Below are 26,052 nucleotides of genomic sequence, written 5' to 3' on the forward strand. Positions count from 1 at the left end.
TTTACACCTACGGGAATAGGAACCTTCACCGGTTTACTATCCTGCATATTAAACCTTTGCAATATTGTCTCGACATACTTTCTCTGGTTTAACCAGAGCTTCCTCTCTGTCCGATCTCTTTTAATTTCCATGCCCAAAATATAGTTTGCAGCACCAAGATTATTCATGTCGAATTTGGAGGACAAATGTGTCTTTAAATCCTGGATAATTTCTTTGTCATTTCCAACCAGCAACATATCATCCACATACAAGACCAGATAAATAACATGGTCACCAATTAAGTTAAAATACACACAGTGATCTGCTTTGCTTCTGGTGAAGCCAAGTCCTTGTATAAATGTATCAAATTTCTGATACCACATCCTTGATAACTGTTTTAACCCATACAGAGACTTCTTTAACTTGCATACCAATTCTTTCTTACCCTTCACCACAAAGCCTTCAGGTTGCTTCATGTAGATCTCCTCTTCCATATCCCCGCGAAGAAATGTTGTCTTCACATCCATCTGTTCTACTTCAAAATCAAAAGCAACAGCAACAGATAAAAGTAATCTAATAGAAGTTACCTTGGCAACAGGAGAAAAAATATCACCAAAATCAATTTTTGGCACCTGGGAATAACTTTTTGCTACCAACAGAGCTTTGTATTTCTCCACCTTTCCTTCTGCATTTGTCTTCTTCTTGAACACCCATTTGTTGCCAATGGGTTTCCTTCCAGCCGGCAACTCCACCAGATCCCAAGCCTCATTTTTGTGCAAAGATGTCGTTTCATCAACCATGGCCTCTTTCCAAAGTTTTCCATCCTCTGAATCCACTGCTTCTTTCACAGTTTTGGGATCATCATCAGTAATAGATAAAGAAAAATTTGAACAAAAAACAGATGGACTATACCTTTCTGGCTGCCTTCTTTCTCGAATTGATCTTCTCACACCTAGAGTTTGTGGCTCTTCATCTTCTGATTCCTCCTCTGCTGTAGGGTTTGATTCTTCCTCCTTTAGCTCAAACTCTATCTTCTCAGGTTCCTTTGGTTGGACTTCATGTTTAATAACATCTTTTACCTCTCTGAACACCACATTTCGACTATACACAACTTTCCTTGTTACTGGGTTCCAAAGCTTATAACTCTTTAAACCATCCTTATACCCAATAAATATGCACTTTTCAGATTTACTATCCAACTTGGTTCGTTTCTTCTTTGGAACATGTACATATGCATCACATCCAAATACCCTCAGATGTGAAAGAGAGGGTTTCTTACCAGTCCATACCTCTTGTGGAGTCTTATCCTCCAATGTTGATGAAGGTGATCTGTTGACCAGGTAACATGCTGCCTCCACCGCCTCTGCCCAGAATTCCTGTCCTAACCCGGCACCACTAAGCATGCTTCTTGCCCTTTCCATCAACGTCTTGTTCATTCTTTCTGCAACTCCATTTTGCTCAGGTGTGTATGGAGTAGTCTTCTGTCATGCTATACCACACTTTTTATAGAATTCTTCAAATTCCTTACTGCAAAAATCTTCACCATTATTTGTCCTCAACACCTTTATCTTCTTCTCTGTCTGGTTTTCCACTAGAGCCTTAAATTCTTTAAACTTGTCAAAAACTTTAGATTTCTTCTTAAGGAAATATATCCATGTATTCCTTGAGAAGTCATCTATAAAGGATACATAGTACATAGACTTACCCAGTGATGGAACCTTCATAGGTCCAAACACATCACTGTGCACAAGCTCTAATATCTGTTTTGCCCTCTTACCACCAGAGGGGAAACTCACCCGATTCTGCTTCCCATATACACAATTTTCACAGAAATCAAAATGCAGAGAGCTATTACTCATACCTTCTACCATACCTTTACCATGAAGTATTTGAAGGCCCTTCTCTCCAATATGTCCAAGCCTTTGATACCACAGCATGGTCTTCTCACCAGAGACCACTAGATTTTCTACTCCACTTTCAGGAACCACAGAACTGTTGCACCCATCAACAAAAGTCCTACATTGCAGCGTGTACAGAGTTCCAATTCGAACTCCCCGCATCAATACCAGTGCCACCCGAACTATCTTGCAAGTATCCTTCTCGAGCACTGTTTTTACACCTGCATCATCCAATTTGCTTACAGAAATCATATTTCTGGCTAATGTAGGAATATGCAGAACACCCGGAAGTGTTCTAACCCTTCCACCTTGCAACTTCAACTTTACTTTTCCGCGACCAATGATTTTAGCCTTCCTGTCATCCCCCAACAAGACATCACCACCATCATATTTCTCATACTCGCAGAACCACTCTCTATGGGGAGTGAAGTGAAAGGATGCATCTGAGTCAATCAACCATGCCTCGTGATCTACATGTGTACTTGAAGAAGCCAAATACACATCCCCACTTTCATCTGAGGTGGTTTTCACCTCTGCAGAAGGAGCATCATCAGATCCCTTTCCTTTATCAGGAGCTTTAGATTTACAATCCCTTTTGTAGTGCCCTTCTTTTCCGCATTTCCAGCACACCACCTTTATAGGTTTTCCTGGAGATTTAGATCTCCCTCTAGATTTAAACCTCCCACTCGATGACTTATTTTTGTTTCTGTTCTGGGACCGTCCTCGTACAAACAAGGCATCACCATTCTAGCTCTCCATGTTTTTCCGTCTCATTTCCTCCGTCAGCAAGGATGAGACTATTTCATCAAACTGCAAGGCAGTTGCATTGCTACCTATTGCAATAACCAGACTATCCCACGAATCTGGTAGAGAACACAAGAAACTGATGCATTTATCTTCATCTGAAATTTTAATATCAACAGATGATAACTGACTTACCACAGTATTAAATGCGTTCAGATGCTCTGTCATCGAGTCTTCATCTTTCATCCTCAGGCTATACAACTTTTTCCGTAGGAACATTTATTCACCAGAGACTTAGATTGGTATAAAGTCCCTAACTTGTCCCACAAAGCCTTCACCGTAGCTTCCCTTGATACATTCAGCAATACTGAATCTGAGACACACAATCGTATTGTGCTCTTTGCTTTCCGATCCAACTTTTTCCATTCTTCTTCAGACACTCCCGTTGGTTTAGTCCCTGGATCTACCGCGATCCACTGATCTTTATCCACCAACAGATCCTCCAGTTTCCACAACTCAAAACTCTGACCATCAAAATTTTTCAGTCTCTATCTTTCCACTGCTCGCCATCTTCTTTCACCACTAGGATCAATCCCGCATCTCCCACTGAACGGGGTCTACCACAGGCCCGAGCGAAACCCCTTAGCAACAAAGGCGTCCCCTTGAAGCCAAAACCTGGCTCCGATACCAAATGTAGGTATTAACCCCGCACAGAAATTACCTGCATACAAATTCTAAAACACTGAAAATAAACAATGCAAGAGCATAACACATAAAACACATATATACAGAGATTTTCTCTTGGATCCCAAAACTGGGACTATCAGCTTGATTTTTCATTATGTTCCTTTCAATGTTACAATACATATTTATACATGCCGAAGCATCCAATACCATGGACCGAAAACCATCGTGTCCAAAACCATGTGCGAAAAACATGCACAAAACCATAGGTAGGTCCGCCCAACCTAATATAGGGTCCAAAACCAAAATTTTCTGGGGCACTGCCCCGGACCCCATAGAGTGGGATTACCTGCACCCTTCAAACCCCTTGTAACTCCCCCCGCTACACAATCGGCGCAACGAAGGGGGGGCTCTGGCCCCCTTCTAACTCCCCGGTTAATTACGTGGGCTAGTCGTGGAAAAAATATAACACAACCCAACATGCTCCTCAACTTCCTGTCTCTAGTCTCTAGGATGGCTTTTGATTCCAAAACCAGAAGCTCCTCATCATCAAGCGGAGGCAACTCCACAGCTGCTGTAACCTGCTGCCCCAACACCCTCTTGAGGCATGAAACATGGAAAATGTTGTGGATCTTGCTCCTTGGTGGTAGCTCCAACTCATATGCTACCTCTCCAACTCTCTTGATCACCCTATATGGCCCATAAAAGCATGGTTGCAACTTCTCGACCCCCTTTTGTTTCAATGTCGACTGCCTGTATGGCTGCAATCGCAGGAACACCAAGTCCCCCTCCTCAAAGTGTCTCTCAACCCGATGTCTATCAGCATACAACTTTTGCTGATTCTAAGCCGTCAGCAAATTATCCTTGAGAGCCTTGAGGATGTCTTGGCTCTCTAGGATCCAATCTTTGGCCTTTGGGGCCCGACTGTCTCCAAAAACAATGTCAGCAAAAGACATAGCATCATAACCATATAAAGCACGGAAAGGTGACATACCGATGGACATATGATGGGTGGTGTTGTAGCAATACTCCCCTAAGTGTAGCCATCGAATCCATGCCCTCTGCTGCCTGGTCACATAGTTCTTGAGATAGCCCTCTAGCCACTTGTTCACCCTCTCTATCTGGCTGTTTGTCTGTGGGTGGTAACTAGTGCTCGGGGTGAGCTCAATACCCACTAGCCTGAAGAGCTCCTGCCAGAATCCTCCCATAAATTGGTTGTCCCTGTCACTGACTATGGTCTTAGGGAGTCCATGCAAGCGGAAGACCTCCCTAAAGAACAACTCTGCCACTTGAGAGGCTGAGTACCGTGTCAGAATGGCAAAGAAATGGGCATACTTGGTCAACCGGTCGACCACCACATAGATACAATCCTTGCCCTGCACTGTTGGAAGCCTTGTGATGAAATCCATAGAGATACTCTCCCATTTCCCCTCTAGAATGGGGAGAGGCTGCAACAACCCGGCTGGATGAGTCAATTCCCTCTTGTTCCTTTGACGTGCCTCACACTCCTGTGCATATCACAAAATGTCCTCTTTGAGGTCCTTCCATGTGAAGTGCTCTCTCACTGCCATGTACGTCTTCCTGAACCCCTGATGCCCTGACAATGGAGAATCATGGGCTGCATGTAGTATCCGCTCCCTCAATAGTGAGCCTGGAACCAAGAATATGCACCCCTTGTAGTAGATAATCTCAACCATCACTCGGTAGCGCTCATCTGTGTGAATGCCCTCCAAGATCTCACATGCCCACCGATCCTTGGAGTACTCTACTAACAATTGCGCCTTCTAGTCATGGAAAATGCTCATGAGTGAAAGCCCTGCTTGGTCTCTGGGATAGTGCATCAGCCACCACATTGTGCTTCCCCCGCACATACTCAATATCAAAATCATAGGTCTGCACCTTGCTGACCCACCTCTGATGCCTGTCATTGTTGCCCTGCTATCCCATGAAGTGGCAAAGATTGTTGTGATCTGAGTTCCCTCGAAACTGGTGTTAGAACTTGGCCAAAGCATGCATGATGGCTAGCATCTCGTTGTCATATATAAAATACGACTGCTCATGTGGTAGAAGCTTTCGGCTCTCGAAAGCAATGGGGTGCCCACCTTGGGACAAAACTGCCCCAATCCCTTCACCTGATGCATCACACTTCCATCGTGAATGGCTGCGTGAAATCTGGGAGTGCCAATACTGGGCAACTACTCATCACCTCCTTGAGGTGATCGAAAGTTGTCTGAGCTCCATCTGTCCATGCAAAAGCCCCCTTTTTAGTCAAATCTGTGAGGGGTGCCGCTAACTATGAGAAGCCCTTGACGAACTTCCGGTAATACATGCAAATGCCCAAAAGCCCCCTTAGCGTTGTCCCATCTCTTGGCACCATCCAGTCCTGGACTCTCGAATGGCCTTGGTCTTCTCCTCATGCACATTGACCCTATTTGTGCCAATGATATGTCCCAAGTAAACCATCTCTGTCAATCCAAACTCACACTTGGACAACTTGGCATAGAACTGTTGCTAGTCTAAAATGCACAATGCTGTCTCTAGGTGCTACAAGTGCTCCTCCCACATCTTGCTGTAGATGAGGATGTCATTGAAGAAAACCAACAAAAATCTCCTCAACTGCCCCTTGAACACATGGTTCATGCATGACTGAAAAGTGGCAGGGGCATTGGTCAACCCAAAAGGCATGACCATGAACTCGAAATGCCCATAATTACACCTGAAGGTTGTCTTTGGAATGTTCTAATCCCTCACCCGGATTTGATGTGTGAACATTCAGCAAACCCCGAATCTTATTGCAACAATTGATGTTAATTTTTCTAATTGTTAATTCAATTAAACAATTTACTTGTGTGCTACGACAAATATTGAATTAAATACACTGCAACCTTCACAAATAAAATACTACGGAATAAAAAAACGCTCGAAGAAATAGATGCACAAACACAAAATACATCATTATTTTTGGACTAAGTCCCCGGAAAAACCCAACTCGGGAAAACCGGTGCAGCAACTGAGGGTTTTAATATTATGCAGTAGGGAAAATTGAGTACAATCTATGGATGCTTAAACTAGCAATCCAAACAGAGAAATGACTGGCAATAATAACTAGTGAAAAAATATTCTCACTCCATAGGCGATCGATCGAACACTGACCTCAACTCGAATTGAGTTGCTCCTTGCTCCCTCTGCACAGTCACTGCGTCAGCCTACGCAATTACTGTGTCCCACAAGCTCGGAATTGCGTCTCCTCTCACTGTCTCGTCAACCCCTCTTCCCAACTTCTGGCTCAAAATTTCTACTTCCCCCCAGCAAAACGGAAATCTCCATAAGAGGGCTCTGTGTTGTCTCTGCAGTGCCTCTCTGTGACAATCACTGCCTATTTGCAATGTACTCGCCAAAACTAGAAAAGCTTCCTCCAACCTCACTATCTTTGCTGCTCTCTCACTGCTTCGATCTCACTGAATCACCTCTGGCAACTGAATCTTGCTACTCTGCAGATCGATTTCCCAACAAAATCAAATGCTTAACTGATTTGGTGTCTTCTACAAGCCGCATCGACTTCTTCTTATAATCCTCCATTGAGACTTCAAGGACCACGATTAAATCTTAATCGATGGCTAGGATTAACTAGAAATCGATCCATGTACTTTTCTAGAACATTCTCACCATGACTTAATTAATTCTGATTAATTAATCATATTTCCTAAGTTTAGACTTATTAAATATTAAAAATTGACTAATAAATTTGATTAAGTCGTCTCTAGGTAGAATTTCTAGAAACAATTCTAAGTATTGGAGAATACATGTATTCTAGCCTTTCCACCAAATCTCATGGCTAGAACACATCCGATGCTACAAAAAATAACACTCCCTCTTAGTGAGGAATGTGTTCTAGTGCTGCAAACCACTGAAACAACATCCTATTTTTGCATCATCTCCTGTCACGCTGCTGATGTCTAGCAGCTGCTGCCCACCAACCTCTGTGCAACTCTGATATGTGTTGCATCCGTGCTGCTGCTGAATGAACTGCTACCAACACTGCAACTCCCTCTCCATCTGCTCCTACTGCAACTGCAACATCTACAACTGAAAAGCATCCAAAATACTGAATCAATTGTGATCAGTATGATACATTTGTCTCCCGAGTCTCTAGTTGCTACTAGTATCTTCGCTGTCACTGAGGCATCTACGCTGCTACTGACACTGTACTGTGCCAACTGCACTACTACCAACTCTGCATTGCGCTCCCCAACATTTGACATGCAACTAGACACTGCGTCTGTCACTTTGGCATCTGACAACATCTAGTATCACTAATCCATCCTGCTACTGAAATATTGTGGGCTCCCGTAACAAGGTTCTGATTCAAGAGGTGGGCCTCCTCAAGAATCCTTCTCATCTGTAGCACTCTGAGGCTACAATATCGAGTCACACCACTTTACTCCTAGGGGTATGTCAGCAAACATGGCGGAGTCTTCCTCTAGCCTGGAGGACAACCTATCAATCTTGGTATGAGTTGTCGCCTGGTCATGCTTCTCCTCCTTGTCCTTCTTCGTGAGAGGACATTGGGTGTTGTAGTGACCAAGCTCACCACATCTGAAGCATTTGATCTTTGACAGGTCCTTCTTCTTCTTTTGTTGTTCCCCCTGTCCTTGATTGGGACCCTTCGATGCAAGGGCCACATTCTCCTCCTCCTTCACCTGCTTCAACCCGCTGTTGCTGCCATTGATGGAGCTCTTCACTAAGTCTCGCCTCAACTCCTCCTGCTGCAAATCGACCCACATCCTGTCCCACTTTGGCAAGGTTTCTCTGCCCAAAATGCTTTGGACGAATACCTGCCACTCCTCGGAGACACTGTTGAGTGTCAATCGTACTAGCTTTGTGGCTTGAGGTGCTGCTCCAACAACTGACAGTTGATCTCGGATCTCCTGAATCCTGGTGAGGTAGGGGTCTATGTGTTCCCCCTTCTGCATCCTGGTGCATCTCAGCTTTTCCTCCAAGTACATCTTCCGCTGCTCAGAAGTGCCTTGGTATAGCGTGGAAAGTGTATCCCACATCTCCTTGGTCATTCCCTGGCTCGCTATGTGTGATACAATGTGATCTCGAACACCGTCAAGAATTAACCTCTTTGTTGTCGCCATCTCCTTTCAGTATTCCTTCAGCTGATCTGCATCTGTGAGGATAGCTAACACTGCATCTATGAATGGCTTCAGGCCATATTCATCCAGAAGGAAGGAAATCCTTGCCTTCTAGATGACATAGTTGGAAGCACCGTCCAACCTGTCCTGATCTTGTAGTCCAACAGTGGCCATATTGTTGATTTGGGGTAGCATCGGATGTGCTCTAGCCACGAAATTTGGTGGAGAGGTTGGGGCACATGAGATCTCCAATACTCAAAAAGGGTTTGGGCAGATTCTAAATAGATCAGGAGATACTAAAATAATTAATATTTTTAATGGAGTCTCTAAGTCTAAACTTAGGGAAAATAAAATATTAATGTGTATTAATATGAATCTGTGTTAGAATGGTCCAAAAGACATGGATCAAGCCAGATCTAATCTTAGCCATTGATTAGGGACTTAATCTCGGCCGTTGAGATGTCAATAGGAAAAGTATAAGAGGAGGCTTGAGGGTCAATTGGAGAATACACCAAAGTGATTAGTCATTCTATTCTCTAGAGCGAGGTTTGCTAAGAGAGATAGAATCAGTGATCGGGAGAGCAGCTGAGGGGCATTGAGTACAGAGAAACACAGAAGGTAGAGATTGTGCCAATAGAGTAGCACAACAGCGAAAGAGAGTGATGCAGAGCCAGCAAGGGCTCACGCAGGGCCACACAGAGGCAGCCAAGTGCTACGCAAAGCACCAGAGGGCCATCGTAGCTGACGTAGAGGCTCCCATAGCTGACGCAGGGCCTCCTAGAGCTGATGTAGGGCCAGTGTGAGACAAAGAGGAGCTGACGCAGTCCAGATTGGACAAACGCTGGGGTTGCAGGAGCAGTTTTGTGCTGAAGAGCTGCCGGAAGGATTTTCCGGGGTTTCATCCAGGAGATTTCTCTCAAACAGTGAGGTCTAGTTGCTAAGAAAATGCTCTATTGGGTAGGCCAGTTTCGGCACCTAGATTATACTCTGATGTTGCTTAATAAGAAAACCCTCAGATTGTTGCACCGGTTTTCCCGCATTGGGTTTTTCCGGGGACATTAGTCCAAAAATAATGGTGTCAAATGGTGTGATTGTTTCTGTTTCCTTTAGTTGCTGATCTGTAATATGCTGAGCATGCACTAGTGTTTATTTTCAGTATTTACATTGTAAATAACTTGTTAAGGAAAAATAACAAGTAGGTACGAATAAATCAGATAAAATGCATGGAGGGTTTCTAGCTAAGTAAACTTAGAAGCTTCAACATGGTATTAAAGCATGATTGTAGAATCTAGATCACAGGAGTCAGGACTAAAAGACATTGGCCGAGTGGAGCAATAGCAGCAAAAAACAGTTGTCCCGAGCTGACAGAAGCTGTTTCTAGCAGCACAGAAGCCAAGAAGTATGACGCAGAGCCACGCAGAAGAAGCCGGGAATTGCGCAGAGCCTCAGAGAGGCCAGTGTTGCTGACGAAGAGGGCCAGAGGGCTGATGTGGGGCATCCCAGGGCTGACGCAGACTGATCTGGGGTGATGCAGATCCAGTGTGAGGTAGAGAGGGGCTGACGCAATTCACAGAGAGGCAGTTGCTGGAGTCTAGAAGGCTGCAGAAATATTGCAAAGTGGAGCTGGTGAGGTACTGTAGTCAGAACAGTACCTGACAGAGCAGGGCCAGAGGAGTTGTTACCGAGGGTTTCTAGCTGAGGAACCTAGATCAGCAGTGCAGTTGCACAAGACGATCAGAGTAGGGGGCATCTCAACAAGCGACAGAAGGATTTCCAGGAGGGAAATCAGGACTCAGAGGGAGTCCAGAAGAGAACTTCCAGACGGGAAGTAGAGACTCAGAGGAGTCAAACAGAGGACTTCCAGGAGGGAAGTAGAGGAGCATCATGGCACTACACTGAGTAAGAGACCAAGATAGATTGGACGAAGCATTGAACTTCACAGTCTGGAAGGCTAGAATCTTATCAGTGCTTGACAGGAATTGTGTTAAGAGCTTCACCTTGAATGTTATAGCTATCCTAGTCGACCCAAATGATAACGACAAGTACAAAGAGGCGATGGCGAAGGCCAAGTGCATTATCCTTGACGGGGTCAAGGATCATGTGGTACCACATATAGCCAAGAAGGAAACGACAGTTGAGATGTGGGAGGCTCTCAAGAACCTGTACCAGCATACTTCTGTGCAGAAAAGAATGCTGCTCGAGAACCAGATGAGGTTGTATCAGATGAAGAAGGGTCAATCGATTGACACCTTCCTTGGACTGAATGAGATTCGAGACCAGTTGACTACTATAGGAGCAACGCCGGATCAGGAGCTTATGGTGAGCACAACCTCGAATGTTGTCTCAGAAGATTGGGAATTGTTTGTCCAGAGTATCCTGGGCAGAGGGACTCTCCTACCTTGGGACGAGATGTGGGCAACTCTTCGCCAGGAAGAGATCAGACGGCAGTCGAAGACAGGTAGCAGTAGCAAAGGGATCAAGGTCAAGCAGGAGGAGGAGGAGGACGTGGCCCTAGCATTTGAGGGAAAGCAGGAGAAGCGAAAGAAGAAAGATCTCTCCAAGATCAAGTGCTTCCACTGTCGGGAGATGGGTCATTATGTGACCCAGTGCCCAAGGAAGAAGAGTAAGGGAGAGTCTTCTGAGACTAAGGCAGCGCTAGCATGAGCAGAGAAGGAAGTTTTGATAGACGATGATTGTGCCATGAGTGCACAGGCACCACTTGAGCAGACGTGGGGAGACATCGAGCTGTAGCTAGGCGGACTACAGGCGATGAGGGGCAGGATCCTTGAGGTACCTAGTCTCTTGGATTAGTCCTTGCTACGAGAGCCCCGATGAGGAGTAGCAAGACTCGCTGAGTGGGTAGAGACGGATGCGGATGGAGTGGCAAAGAGAGCTACAATGCAGGAGTCCCAAGACAACGCAGAGCTAGCAGGTTGCAGCCGTGTGAGAGGCATAGGAGTGTTGCACCAGTGCAAGAAGGCACAGAGAGGTGTGGAACGGTGCGAGATGTAGGGAGCTGTTGCAGCAGCACAGAGGTCAGAGAGGGAGCACTTGTTAGCGAAAAAGGGAGCTTCAGCATCAGTGGGTGTGTCTAGCCCAACGGGGAGGTCATTTGGGAGATTAGTTACTTACTTCTCAGTAACTGAGTTGCAGTGTAGCAGTGGGCAGCACGATGCAGTATGATGGGAGGAGGTGCAGTGCAGATGCAGTATTGTGAGAAAGGACCAGCAACAACACGGATGCAGAGGGAGCTGTCGTACAGATGCAGTAGTGGCAGTGGCAGAACCATGGACAACAGTACAGGAGGCAGCAGTGCAGTGGATGTTAGGCAGGAAGGCCTAGCATCAACACAGGTACCGATGCCGGATGATCAGAGTAATACTCAGTGAGGAGTATTGCTAGAGCACAATGCTTGATAAGAGGGAGTGTTGATTTCGGGTAGCATTGGATGTGCTCTAGCAACGAAATTTAGTGGAGGGTTGGGGCACATGAGATCTCCAATACCCAGAAAGTGTTTGGGCAGATTTTAAGCAGATTAGGAGATATTAAAATAATTAATATTTTTAATGGAGTCCCTAAGTCTAAACTTAGGGAAAATAAAATATTAATGTGTATTAATATGAATATGTGTTAGAATGGTCCAAAAGACATGGATCAAGCCAGATATAATCTTAGCTGTTGATTAGGGACTTCTTGTCACGTCGAATGTTCGTTGTGCCAACAAAGGGAACCAACCCGATCGCAGACCCCAATTAGATCCGCTTTCGTTTGGAGTGGCTAGTTCCAACGGGTTTTAAAGGATCCCGTAAACTGTTATAGGTGTTGAAAGATTGCTTCTTGGAGGAAGACTTCAATTAAATCAACAAAAGAAACAACTAACCTATATGTATCAAGTCCTATCTACACTGATTCTACCTACTTATGCTAGTTCTAACTATTCTAATCTATCCTGCAGGAGCATAATAAAAGAGATTAAACATCATATATAGATTCCAAGTCCAAGTAAATCAATTACTGAGTTCACCGATGAACAAGGCTGTATTTAAGCTTAATTGCAATCTAATTATTCATACAAGAATACACATTCTTGTTTCTACAAATAAAGCCTGCAACTGATGTTTAATGTAGCTTCGAATCGGAGACCGCTCATGAGTTAACCATGATAACAAATTATATTCAAATAACCAAGACTAGTCATAAGTTATCTGTTATCGCTATGCACAAAAACAAAACATATATATCCTCATGCTAGTCACAACACCCTGATTCCAAACATGAAAAAAAATGAAAATGAATCTAAAAAAAGAAGGCTTCTTCTTGACCGAAATAGTCTTCTTTATTAGCACAATAAAATCGACCCCTCTTCTACCAAAAAAAATTCCCCTTTTCCTCTGTCCAGAGGTGATACTTATGGAGAAAGAGAACTGACCATCGGTTTCTCCCGACCTTCGGCCTTCCCTCTTCCTTTCCATATTCAAATTAAAATATACAAAATGTAACGATTAATGAAACAACGAACACATTGAAGCCATTGCTACTGGATCGTTCTATTTCCTGAAGAAAAATAAACGGATGTCAGTAGAAAGAGGAATGATTGCATGCCATCCCTTTGCACACGTATTGACTGAATGCTATTCCTTTTTATTCCCTGAAGGCAAATGTAGACAATGCGCTCATTTTTCGACATCTGGCTTGATTTAAGGTGTATTTGGAGGTAATAATAACTTGATTCAATGTGTTCATACGTTTCTTCGACACGTTGCGAGGTAGAGTGTTGTGCAGTTGTTTCCATCCATCGAGCCTTATCAAACTTGCACAGATCCAGCATACGAAGGCGTTTTTCTAGGATCCACAGAACATTGTACATATGAAACAAATCTCTGAGCCCATACCTCCTTTTCTTGGACAGGTATTTCAGGATGTAAGATCCTTTTGCAAGTCAGCAGTTGCAATTGAAAGCTCTGTTACAAGAGTGGAAGGGCTAGAGGGAGGATAAGCAACAAGAAATCACTGTAGTCTGTTGCGTAGCTCCCCACTGTGTATGCCTTCCTTGTTGCTTGTCATAAATTCCTCTATTTTGGCTAGGTCTCGCTTGCATCTTTTCCCCATAGCCATTCCTGATGCTTATGCATCAACTCGTCGACCTCGCTTTTCTTCTCTTAGTCCTCACATGCAGAAATAATTAACATTAGCTATGATTATGAGAGATATGATAGAAAAGCCTAAAACAAACCTTACCTTCATAAAAACTTTCATAAAGAGATAGACTCTGCAACTGGGGGTTATATGAGTCCTTTCGGCTCTAAATCTCAGGAGGGCGCGATGATTTTTTGGGGATTGATGATTAAAAACGGACTGCAACCATAATTAATAAACCATTGAACCGTTCAGCTTTGAGGACATAATTCCATTTGACAACTACGGTTATCATTCAGAGAGACGAAAGATCAAACTTCTGAAGGGACCCATTCAAATTTGCCCCTAGAGCAGGTTTTAATAGGGTGGTGGTTGTGGCGACAACAAACTCTAAAAGTGCTGTTCCCTAGAAGGGATTGCGAAAGCTCAAAAAACACTCAAAAAGTGTTGTTCCCTTGAGGGAACAACAAATACACTCCAAAAAGGTGTTGTTCCCTTTAGGGAACAGCAAAAACACTCGAAAGTGGTTGTGGCCACAACAAAATGGCGAACCGCTGGGTGAACCAGTTATCTCTGTTACCAAATAAACTTTGATCCGTAGAACATCAGGGTGTTAAGATAAACTCGAAATGCAAATTGTATAGACGAACATGCATGGGTTCCACTTCAGCGTTAATTGCTTTAGGCGGTATAAAGACAAATAGCTTCTACTTACTGATAGGGTTTTGACAGGCATTCTCCAATGGTCGTATTATGGGATTTATTGACCCTCCTCTACCTGTTTTCTACTTTCAAAATCCTTTCGGGGCCATCACCAGTTTGTCAATACCTGTTTAGGTGTGTACCTTAGCTCTTTGCCGCGCATCAAGCTTGACGAATATATGTAGATATGTTTATCCGCACTTTATGTAAGAATTTTTAGTGCTATACTTTCGTATGATTGAATGGGGCATAGTAATGGACCATGCCATATTTTTAAACCGCTTAAGCAAGGTTGGGCTCGCTGTGTCAATCGGTACTCTGAGTCCAGCAACAGTCCCTACTCCAACCAGCTTCCCAAACAACTTGTCCTTCTAGATTGGCACAAGGACTTGACATTTCATTTTCTTTTAAATAAGTCCTTCCAGTTTCGGGCACAAGGACTAGAGCACAATTAAATTTGCCACAAGATATACGACAGCGAGCTTAGCCCATGAAGGGAGGTTTACTTGTAGATGACAGATATTGGAAATTTAGTGTGGTGGATGGAACCAATGGAGAATGACTGCAAATCTCATAGGCAAGTATAGGCTAGGTCTAGGTGGGATTTAAAAAAAAAAAAATGCAGCGTTCCGCCATGCCAGTCCAACCGTGGTTACACATTTTTTCGTTTTATAAAGATGTCCCTACATGCTTCAGGTATCCAGATTATCAACAGAGCCTACCTAGTTCCCAACAGATGCCAATGAGTGGCTTCGATTTGAATTTTACCGCTGATTTTCCAGTTCTCATGGGCTCATTGAAGGTTCGTTCAACTTGCAAGGTAATAATGAATTTAGGATCTGCAGACTCATTAGCAGGTTAATGAGGGAAGAAAAAATGCTGAAGGTAACGAATGAGGGCAATCGAAAGAAAGTTGCAAAAGGTGAAAACGAAACTGAAAGACCAAAATCAAATGGCTGAAAAGGATTGAAGTTCAAAAACAAAAGGAAGATAGACTTTGCATAAAAACAAAAATGAGAAAAAAAAACGAAAAATATAACTACGCTAATAGCAAAAATAAAATAAATCCTAACCTACTTAGGAGGTAACCACCATGTGGTGGCTACTGGAAATATTTCTTAAGATGCTGGCCATTAACAGGGAGTTTTTCGGTTTCTCCCTGTAAAGTTTTTAATTTGTAGGTTCCCTGAAGATTAGAGCTTATATAAGAAATGGGGACTTCGTTGCCGTTATCATTTTTTTGGGTGAGGATTGCGGCATATGAAACATCAGAAGCAAAAGTGTACAGGAGGAATTCCTTGTCAAAATTGGGGCTAACCAACGCAAGAGCTTCTACGATGGCCTCCTTAATTTGTTGAAACGATCTCTTAGCTTCATCGCTCCACCTATACACGGCGTCTTTCTTCATCATCAGCTGAATGGGACGCACTATTTCCGTGAAGCTTGAAACAAATTTCCTACCGAAATTAATCTTCCCAAAAAAAGATTGCATTGCTCTTTTATTTGCAGGAGGCTGTATTCTCATGATGGTCTTTATTCTTTCAGGATCGATAATAATCCTTCCTTGGAGAGGATATGACCCAGTAGCTGACCCAATAGCTTCCCTTTTGTAACTGCTTTGTTCAAGTTCCTGAAATCGATACATAATCTGATATCTCCATTCTTTTTTCTTACTGGCACGAGATTGGCTACCCAGTGGGTGTGCCTGACTGGAAAAATGATTTTAGCGTCCAACATTTTGTTCAATTCTTTCTTCACCAACGGTTCCAGGCTTGGATGCATCTTATGAAGCTTTTGTTGGTAGGGCTTAACATCCTTTTCCAAAGGAATTACATGTTGCATGATGCCGGTATCGAAGGTTTTTAAGTCACCATATGTCCATGCAAAGACGTCCTTGTACTCTTTAAACAACTTAACAAATGCAACCTTTTCTTGTGGAGAGCATCCTAAGCCCAAATTGACATTTTTTGGGTCTTTTTCGGTTCCAAGGTTGACTGACTCATACTTCATGGATGAGCTATGCATTTTGCAGTTAGTCGGCTTTTTAAATTTATCATGTAGGTCATAAAAGTGCTCCATCTTGACAACTGACTTGGGAATTATATTGGACTGATTTTTTTCCTCATCGTCACTCTCATTCATAGGCTTGTCATGCCCTTTTTCATCAATGAGTGCATTTTTGAATGTCTTTTCGCAATGTAGGAACTCAAGGATTTGCTCGTCACCTTCGAATACGTGCCAATTTGAGATGTTATCAGGTACAGATGGTTTGAAAATCAATTCAACATAATATTTATTCTTGTTTAATCTAAGGTCAGGCAAAAGTTTTGAAGCCATACCAGCCATCAAATTGACATCTTGGTTTTGCCCTTGAGGTATGTATGTGATATTAAAAGAATCAAAACTGTCAATTAAGCTCCATACCTCATGTTGGTATCTTACCAAGTGTGGCGAATTGCAATGTATCCTTTTCCTTACCTGGTTGACAATTATCTGTGAGTCACCAAAAACTTTAAAATTTTTCACCTTCATGTCAATGGCTTTCTTCAGGCCCTATAGCAAGCCTTCGTACTCTGCTGTGTTGTTGGTGCACACGAACTCCAACCGGCTGGCCATCAAATGTTGGTTCCCTTGTGGGTCAATGAGAATTCTCCCAACACCTGCGCCCTCTATGCAGTTAGAGCCATCAAAGTAGAGTGTCCAAAATATAGAATCTAATGTTACATCAATTGAATTGCTTTCTACAAAATTAGTCCTATCATCTACTATAATACAAGATAGTTCATCAGTTGGACTACAGGGGAGAGCTTCCAACTGTGTGTTCGTTGCAGTTTCTTCAACTGTCTCTGCATGGAATTCTCCAAAATAGGTTTCCATGGCACAAATGTCGAAACTATAATTCCCAAGGATAGAGTTGGTAAACATTACAGGTTCATTGGGGTCGTTTAATTTTGTCACTACATACTTCATATATCTTTCTCGATCAACTCTCAGCATATCACCTTTTCCTTTCTGAGGCAACAAGAGATGGGACCAATCAGTTGAGAAATATCCATTCAAATTTGTTGACCAATCCCTACTAAGAAGCATTCCATATGCCTCGGGTATGTCGACTACCACTATGTCAATGACTTGCGTGTATTGTGGTTTGGTAGTCATCTGAATCAGTACATCTTTCAATTCTCCAATCACTTTTACATTCGTTCTGTCCAATTGCATAATTTGAGTTCCAGTTTTCTCGGGCATTGCATGAAGTCTTTTAGCAACAGCGTAAGGCATAACAGTGGACGAGGCACTGGAATCTACCAGGCAATTGTGTATGTTCATGTTGAAGATTTCAAATATGATAAGGAAAGGTGGAGTCATGGATTTTTATTTCCTTCCTATCATGGCTGCACTGACATCTTGGGGCGTTCGATTCATTTTCGACAGAGTGGCTTCCATGGCTAATGGTGTTTGGGATGTACAGGAGGTACAAACGGGTCTAGAGGCAGAAGTTTTGGTTTGACTATTCGGATTGGTGGGAGATTTGCAATTTCATTCATTCATAGCTTTCAAAAGCAAATCTCTTCGTTGCGTTAACTTTAACAAATCGAAGTACGTGATATTAGCCTGAGATTTCTTAAGATCATCCACAATGTTGTAATAAATGTTATTAACAGGGCAGGGCAGAGTAAATATACTGGTCTTGCCGCTCTTAGGTGGGAATTTACCATTTTGAATTGCCTTCGTTGCATTTGGTGATGTATTATCCTTCTCTGGATAGCTCACGACTGGAGTACTCTTGGAATTACCACTAGGTTTATTCTTCTCAATAGGAGCCTTGGGAGCGGATGTCTTCGAAGGGTGAACATCTCTCTTTGTCTGGTCTACAGGCTTCATCACATCTGCAAGTGGCCCTTTACTTCGTGTGTGGATTTCATTAGTGTGAATTTCTTCTATACTATCTTCTTTGTTGTCATCGTTCCCATTTGCATAGAAATCCCACAGTACATTGACTTGAGATACCTCGTCCTTGGGCTCTTCTACCTCGTAATCTTCCTCATCTTCCTGTTCTTGCTCCAGATCTGCTATAGGTTCCTCTTTGGTAAGAAGTGATCCGATAAGAGCCAGGTCTTCCATATTTAAAATCCCTTCATTAGGTGGAGCAGGCAACGCAGGTTGACCATGACCACCTTCTGTCTTTTTATGATAGAAAGGTTTGAAGGACTTTCTGTTGTTATTATTTCCTCAATTCCCATTTGTATTCTCTCTAGAATTCCTCTTCATATCGATGACTGTGTTCGTCAATTTCTTAACGGTTCGATGCAAACCCTCCCCATCTGTGGTGTCCTTTTCTTTGATCTCAGTCACTTTATTATCACTCCCATTATTCTTCTTTGATGATTGAGAGGCTTTCTTTTCTTCGGTCGTATGATGACATGTTGTGAGACTGATCATTTCATTCTCAACTTTTACTACTTCATCAATGGCACCCTGTAAGGTTTGTGCATTACTCCTTTTGACCCACATCGCAGTAGGGACAGGGAGAGCAGTGATGTAGAATTCCATGAGCACCTCATCAGTAGGTCTAGCGTTAGCCGGGATTCTGTTGAACAAAGTGTTGAACTGGATGTTAAAATCCTTGACCTTTTCTTTGGTTTCCATTTTTAAACGTGATAGTTCTAAAACCAAGGCCGCAGGTGTCTTATCATCGCCAAACTTGTCTAAGAAGGCCCGCTGAAAAGCATCCCACGAAGTGATCGATCCTATTCTCAAGCTAAAGTACCATGTGGATGCTACACCAATCAGAGTAAAAGGGAATAAGCGACATACCACATCCTCATTGGCTACCCCCAACATGCGCACGGCTAGGAAGAAAGAGTGGATATGGTTATCAGCTGTGTCTCCCCACTCAGGGTCGAATTTGGGTAATACTCTTTCTGCGTTCTTGGGTAAGGCATGCTGCTGCCTAGGTACTGCTACAACATCTTGTGCAAGCCAGGGAGGGGGTCCTCCCAGAGGGGGTGGGGGTTGATTCCCACCTGGAGGAGGAACATTAGCCATATTATGGTTGGGGAGGTTCTGGTTGAAGGTTTCCCCCAGGTGTTCTTTGTTAGGATTTCCCAAATTGAGCCAGGGATTATCTTTAGAGAGGGGATCCTCAGGAATTTCTTCCCAAGGAGTGTCGATACTTTGCAAGGACTCTAGCACAATATCTTCAAGAGAAGGGGCTGTAGATGTCTCGTCGTTTATGGGACAGATCCTTGGCTTTCTTTTAGTTGTCAGAGGTAAAGAATGAAAGATGGGGAGCTGAGATAGGGAACGAGCGTAAGCACGAGTAAGTACTCTGACTGGTTGTTCCTGAGTGACAGGATACTCCCACAGTCTCTCTTCCTTGGGTGACCCAAACACGGGACTTAGAGGGACCTCTGCTTCTTCGAAATGAGGCTCTTCCAAATGGGCGGAAGGATCTTTTCGACCTTTACGATCCATACATCAATCTTTTCAAATCCATGCGCGACGTTTATAGATGAAATCCTGAAAGTTGTGGATGGCAGTTCAGGCCCTCCTTCTAGCGCCAATTTGTTGTCACGTCGAATGTTCGTTGTGCCAACAAAGGGAACCAACCCGATCGCAGACCCCAATTAGATCCACTTTCGTTTGGAGTGGCTAGTTCCAACGGGTTTTAAAGGATCCTGTAAACTGTTATAGGTGTTGAAAGATTGCTTCTTGGAGGAAGACTTCAATTAAATCAACAAAAAAAACAGCTAACCTATATGTATCAAGTCCTATCTACACTGGTTCTACTACTTATGCTAGTTCTAACTATTCTAATCTATCCTGCAGGAGCATAATAAAAGAGATTAAACATCATATATAGATTCCAAGTCCAAGTAAATCAATTACTGAGTTCACCGATGAACAAGGTTGTATTTAAGCTTAATTGCAATCTAATTATTCATACAAGAATACACATTCCTGTTTCTACAAATAAAACTTGCAACTGATGTTTAATGTAGCTTCGAATCGGAGACCGCTCATGAGTTAACCATGATAACGAATTATATTCAAATAACCAAGACTAGTCATAAGCTGTCTGTTATCATTGTGCACAAAAACAAAACATATATATCCTCATGCTAGTCACAACACCCTGATTCCAAACATGAAAAAAGGAAAATGAATCTAAAAAAAAGAGGCTTCTTCTTGACCGAAATAGTCTTCTTTATTAGCACAATAAAATCGACCCCTCTTCTGCCAAAAAAAAGTTCCTTTTTCCTCTGTCCAGAGGTGATACTTATGGAGAAAGAGAACTGATTGTCGGTTTCTCCCGACCTTCGGCCTTCCCTCTTCCTTTCCATATTCAAATTAAAATATACAAAATGTAACGATTAATGAAACAACGAACACATTGAAGCCATTGCTACTGGATCGTTCTATTTCCTGAAGAAAAATAAACAGATGTCAGTAGAAAGAGGAATGATTGCATGCCATCCCTTTGCACACGTATTGACTGAATGCTATTCCTTTTTATTCCCTGAAGGCAAATGTAGACAATGCGCTCATTTTTCGACATCTGGCTTGATTTAAGGTGTATTTGGAGGTAATAATAACTTGATTCAATGTGTTCATATGTTTCTTCGACAGATTGCGAGGTAGAGTGTTGTGCAGTTGTTTCCATCCATCGAGCCTTATCAAACTTGCACTGATCCAAGCTACGAAGGCGTTTTTCTAGGATCCACAGAACATTGTACATATGAAACAAATCTCTGAGCCCATACCTCCTTTTCTTGGACAGGTATTTCAGGATGTAAGATCCTTTTGCAAGTTAGCAGTTGCAATTGAAAGCTCTGTTACAAGAGTGGAAGGGCTAGAGGGAGGATAAGCAACAAGAAATCACCGTAGTCTGTTGCGTAGCTCCCCACTGTGTATGCCTTCCTTGTTGCTTGTCATAAATTCCTCTATTTTGGCTAGGTCTCGCTTGCATCTTTTCCCCATAGCCATTCCTGATGCTTATGCATCAGCTCGTCGACCTCGCTTTTCTTCTCTTAGTCCTCACATGCAGAAATAATTAACATTAGCTATGATTATGAGAGATATGATAGAAAAGCCTAAAACAAACCTTACCTTCATAAAAACTTTCATAAAGAGAAAGACTCTGCAACTGGGGATTATATGAGTCCTTCCGGCTCTAAATCTTCGGAGGGCGCGATGATTTTTTGGGGATTGATGATTAAAAACGGATTGCAACCATAATTAATAAACCATTGAACCGTTCAGCTTTGAGGACATAATTCCATCTGACAACTACGGTTATCATTCGGAGAGACGAAAGATCAAACTTCTCAAGGGACCCATTCAAATTTGCCCCTAGAGCAGGTTTTAATAGGGTGGTGGTTGTGGCCACAACAAACTCTAAAAGTGTTGTTCCCTGGAGGGAACAGCGAAAACTCAAAAAACACTCAAAAAAGTGTTGTTCCCTTGAGGGAACAGCAGCTGTTCCCTGGAGGGAACAACAAAAACACTCCAAAAAGGTGTTGTTCCCTGCAAGGAACAACAAAAACACTCGAAAGTGGTTGTGGCCACAATAGGACTTAATCACGGCCGTTGAGATGTCAACAAGAAAGGTATAAGAGGAGGCTTGAGGGTCACTTGGAGAATACACTAGAGTGATCAGTCATTCTATTCTCTAGAGCGGGGTTTGCTAAGAGAGATAGAATTAGTGATCGGGAGAGCAGCTGAGGTGCATTGAGTATAGAGAAACATAAAAGGTAGAGATTGTGTCGGGAGATCAACGCAGCAGCCAAAGAGAGTGACGTAGAGCCAGCAAGGGCTCACGCAGGGCCACGCAGAGGCAGCCAAGTGCTGCGCAGAGCACCAGAGGGGCCAGCGTCGCTGACGCAGAGGCTCCCAGAGCTGATGTAGGGCCTCCTAGGGCTGATGCAGGCCAAGAAAGGTTGACGCAAGGCCAGCGTGAGACAGAGGGGCCGACATAGTCCAGATTGGGCAGACGCTGGGGTTGTAGGAGCAGTTTTGTGCTGAAGCGCTGTTGGAAGGATTTTTTGGGGTTTCAGCCATGAGATTTCTCTCAAACTGTGAGGTATAGCTGCTAAGAAAATTTTTTATTGGGTAGGCCAGTTTCGGCACCCAGATTGTACTCTGATATTGCTTAATAAGAAAACCCTCAGATAGCTGCACTGGTTTTCCCGCATTGGGTTTTTCCGGGGACCTTAGTCCAAAAAATAATGGTGTCATATGCTGTGATTGTTTCTGTTTCCTTTAGTTGCTGATCTGTAATATGTTGAGCATGCACTAGTGTTTATTTTCAGTATTTACATTGTAAATAACTTATTAAGGAAACATAACAAGTAGGTAGGAATAAATCAGATAAAGTGCATGGAGGGTTTCTAACTAAGTAAACTTAGAAACTTCAACACATCAATAAAAGAAGTCGAAATCCTCCTCTTCTCTTCTACTCAACTGCTGTTAGGCTCTACACACTCCCTGCTGGAGTGAGTAAATCTGCTTACAACAACTAATGATTTGCAAGTGAAAATTGAACTTTTGAAGCTAGAAGTCCCTTGAGGAAAATTTCCCTCAGCATGTGCTCTTTCTTCGTCGTGACGCTATTTTGCACTAGCAACTGCTACAAAATACTGCGTACAGCTATAGATCTGCTCTACAACGAAAATATTGGCTGCTCCTTTTGCCTCTGGTAATCCTCGCACTAGAGAAATCCAATTTCTCTGTCGCTGTCTCAGAGAAATTGATTTTTCCTCGAGAAATCAATTTTTCTTCAAGAAATTGACCCTTTTGGCCAAGAAACTGCGCCTCCTCTCGTTTGAAGAATTTAGTGTGTTATTCCTCTTTTCCACCCTGACCTTGGCTCTGCTCTAGTGAATTGCTGCAAAAGCCCTCTGCATCCAGCTAGAGATCTGTTCAACAAGAATATCTGAGCTACTCTGTCTGCCTCTAGAATTACTTGTTTAGGAAAATTTGTATTTTTCTGCTCCTCTCTTAGAAAAATCGGTCTTCCACAAGTAATTTGGCCTTCTGACAAAGACACTGCGCTGCTCCTTGAGAATTTTGACTTGCTGTCCACACTGAGCAGCGAAATTCCTTCTTTCCTCTTCTGAGCTCTCCTGCTGATTAATGAAGCTCTGATACTGTGTGAAATTTTATTTATTGCAACTATTGGAAATTATTCTTCTAACTTCAAAAAATTAATTATGCAGTTTATTTGCTACAACAAATAACGAATAAAATCACAATTGCAATTTTCACCATATAAATACTGCGGAAAATAAAATACTAGAAACTGAGATATTCTAGCACAGACACAATAATTTTGACGCAATTATTTTTGGACAATTGTCCTCGGAAAATTCAACTTGGGAAAACCAATGCAACAGATGAGGGTTTTATTATTAATATTCAACAACAATTCTGAGTACAATAATTTAGATGCCTAGCTGGCTATCTAATCTGCGGAAAATACTGGCAAAAATATCATGAGAATTTTCTCTCACCCCATTGTTATTTTCTGCCTCCGAAATTGCTTCTGCAGCCTCTGTGCTGAGCTCCCTACATCACCCTCTACATGGAGCTTACGTTGGCGCTCTGGAGATTTCGGCCTTCCTTCCTTTGCCTCTTCCGAGAACTCAAAATCTTCCTCCCGGAATGCCACTGCCCTCTTCTTCCACCTGCTACTCACTCTTTGGCTCTATCTTCTCTGTTGAACTGCTGCTTCTGAGAAAATCGAACTGCCTAGGCAACCGAGTAGCTGGACTGGATGATTTCTCCATCACCACATCGACCTCCTCCTATAATCCTCTGTTGGAGCACCATTAGCCAAGATTAAAACTTAATCAATGGCTAGGATCATCTCTGGATTGCTCCGTGTGAGTTTCTAGATGATTCTCACCTTATCTCAATAATACCGATTAATTAACGATATTCCCTAAGTTTAGACTTAGGAAATATTTAAAAAATTGGTTAATAATCTAATTGAGACACTTTTAGGTAGAATTTCCAGAAACGATTTCTGGGTTTTGGAGGTCTCGTGTATTCTAGCCTCTCCACAAAATTTCATGGCTAGAACACATCCGATATTACAAAAACTAACAATTTGTTTTCTCCCTTCATTGAGTTAGACATTGTTCTTGAAGATAATTGGCTTGACTTCTTATATGATCCTTTTCCTTGATGACCCTTATTCAAACTTGCAACTCCTTGTTCTCCTTTCAATAGATCTTCAGGCTGCCTCTTTCCTTCTTCTTCACCTTAGCTCCGATACCATATTAGAAAATCAGAAAGGCAAAAAGATTTTCTTTATGTTGATAATTACATGTGATATTCTTATGTTCTTATTAACTTTTTTGTGTTCTTCTTTTATCTTAGTTCATCAAGCAATTACCAGTAATAATAACATGAAGATCAAAGACACCAGATGTAGGTGGACAATCAAGGCAAAACCCCTATCTAGGGAAAACCCAGTCAAGAACTCTTCCTTTAATAGTTTCACGAGATGATCCAAGACTCCTTGACCTAGACACAGACTTCCTCCAATCACCAAGTCAGCCCTTCACTTCTTCTACAGATGATATCCTTCGAGCAACAACTTCGACCTTGATGCAACAACATATCTTCAATCCAATAGAAACTTCGACCTTGATGCAGCAACATATCTTCAACCCAACAGATACTTCGACCTAGTAGAAGCAACACTTCGACCTAGAAGTACTGCTATAATTTCGACCTAGATGCAACAGCAAAACTTTGACCCAGTAAATCTAGAACTTCGACCTTCCCAGCAGCGGAACTTCGACCTAGTAAATAGCCCAATAAATCCACATGTGAGAGAGAGAGAGAACCCAGAAATTCGACCTTCCAACATTTCTTCTCCTTCTTCTACAACTTCGCACTTTTTCTGCTCCTTATCTTAGATATTGAACTTGTGTTGAGTGAGTGCTCCAAATGAATCGATCTGCACTGTATATATAGCCTTTTCTGGGGTTCCAATTAGCTTCATGTAGGCCGACTTGATCAGATAAGGGCCGACTTGTGGGGAGTGGTGCAACCTGTTCAAGCTATCCTAACATCAGAAGTGAAGGAGAAAAAAAATCTACCGATGGGTGCTTGATAGCTGAATTTGGATAGAGAGTTATTCTCATGCTGATTCTACTTGGTGCAAGTATGTCTCTATGGCTTTCTGTTGGCAGGCCATCATTTCACAACAAAATGGGATGATTTGCACTATCTCACAAACCTACTATCATTATCCATGGATGGGGGTGTATGCATAACATTTATTGCCTCCAATGGATGAGATAGACTTGAAGAAAGAAATGATCAACATGGTTGAGTAGTCCCTCGATAAATCCCATAAGTTCTATCATTTGTGGGTTAAGTTCTGTTGGTGAACTTCGATCAAAAACTCAAGTTCATTGAAGTTCAGATAATGAAACTTTTCACCATTGAACCATACAGTATGGTTTGAAGGGCGAAAACCTTTTTTATTCTGGTTTCTTCTTGTTATTAAAATAAAAAATCAAAATAAATACCTAAAATGAAACCTGACCTACAATCTAGCTTGTCCTGTGACCACTCAAACACATGCATCACCATAATCTGTCCCTTGCGATGGATTGCTAGCTCTAGCTTGTGCATCCCTTTACATCTTGATGACCTACTAACTTTGGTGTGTGCATTTCATATTATTCCTTTCCATCTCAATAGTAATGTGTAGATATTGGTTGGTTTGTAACTGTGCCATTGTACCATGCAGT

General features: G+C 42.5%; 1 protein-coding gene across 2 annotated transcripts in view; it reads left to right on the forward strand.

The window, feature by feature from the left end:
- The window catches only part of LOC149173681 (transcription factor GTE6-like), a 359,882-nt gene that overhangs the window by 291,387 nt on the left and 42,443 nt on the right, over positions 1-26,052 (forward strand). The window lies entirely within an intron of this gene.

The sequence above is a fragment of the Pinus tabuliformis genome, chromosome 4_2 (assembly GCF_031772625.1).
Source record: "Pinus tabuliformis cultivar Carrire ecotype Pingquan chromosome 4_2, CPIR1, whole genome shotgun sequence".
Lineage (NCBI taxonomy): Eukaryota > Viridiplantae > Streptophyta > Pinopsida > Pinales > Pinaceae > Pinus > Pinus tabuliformis.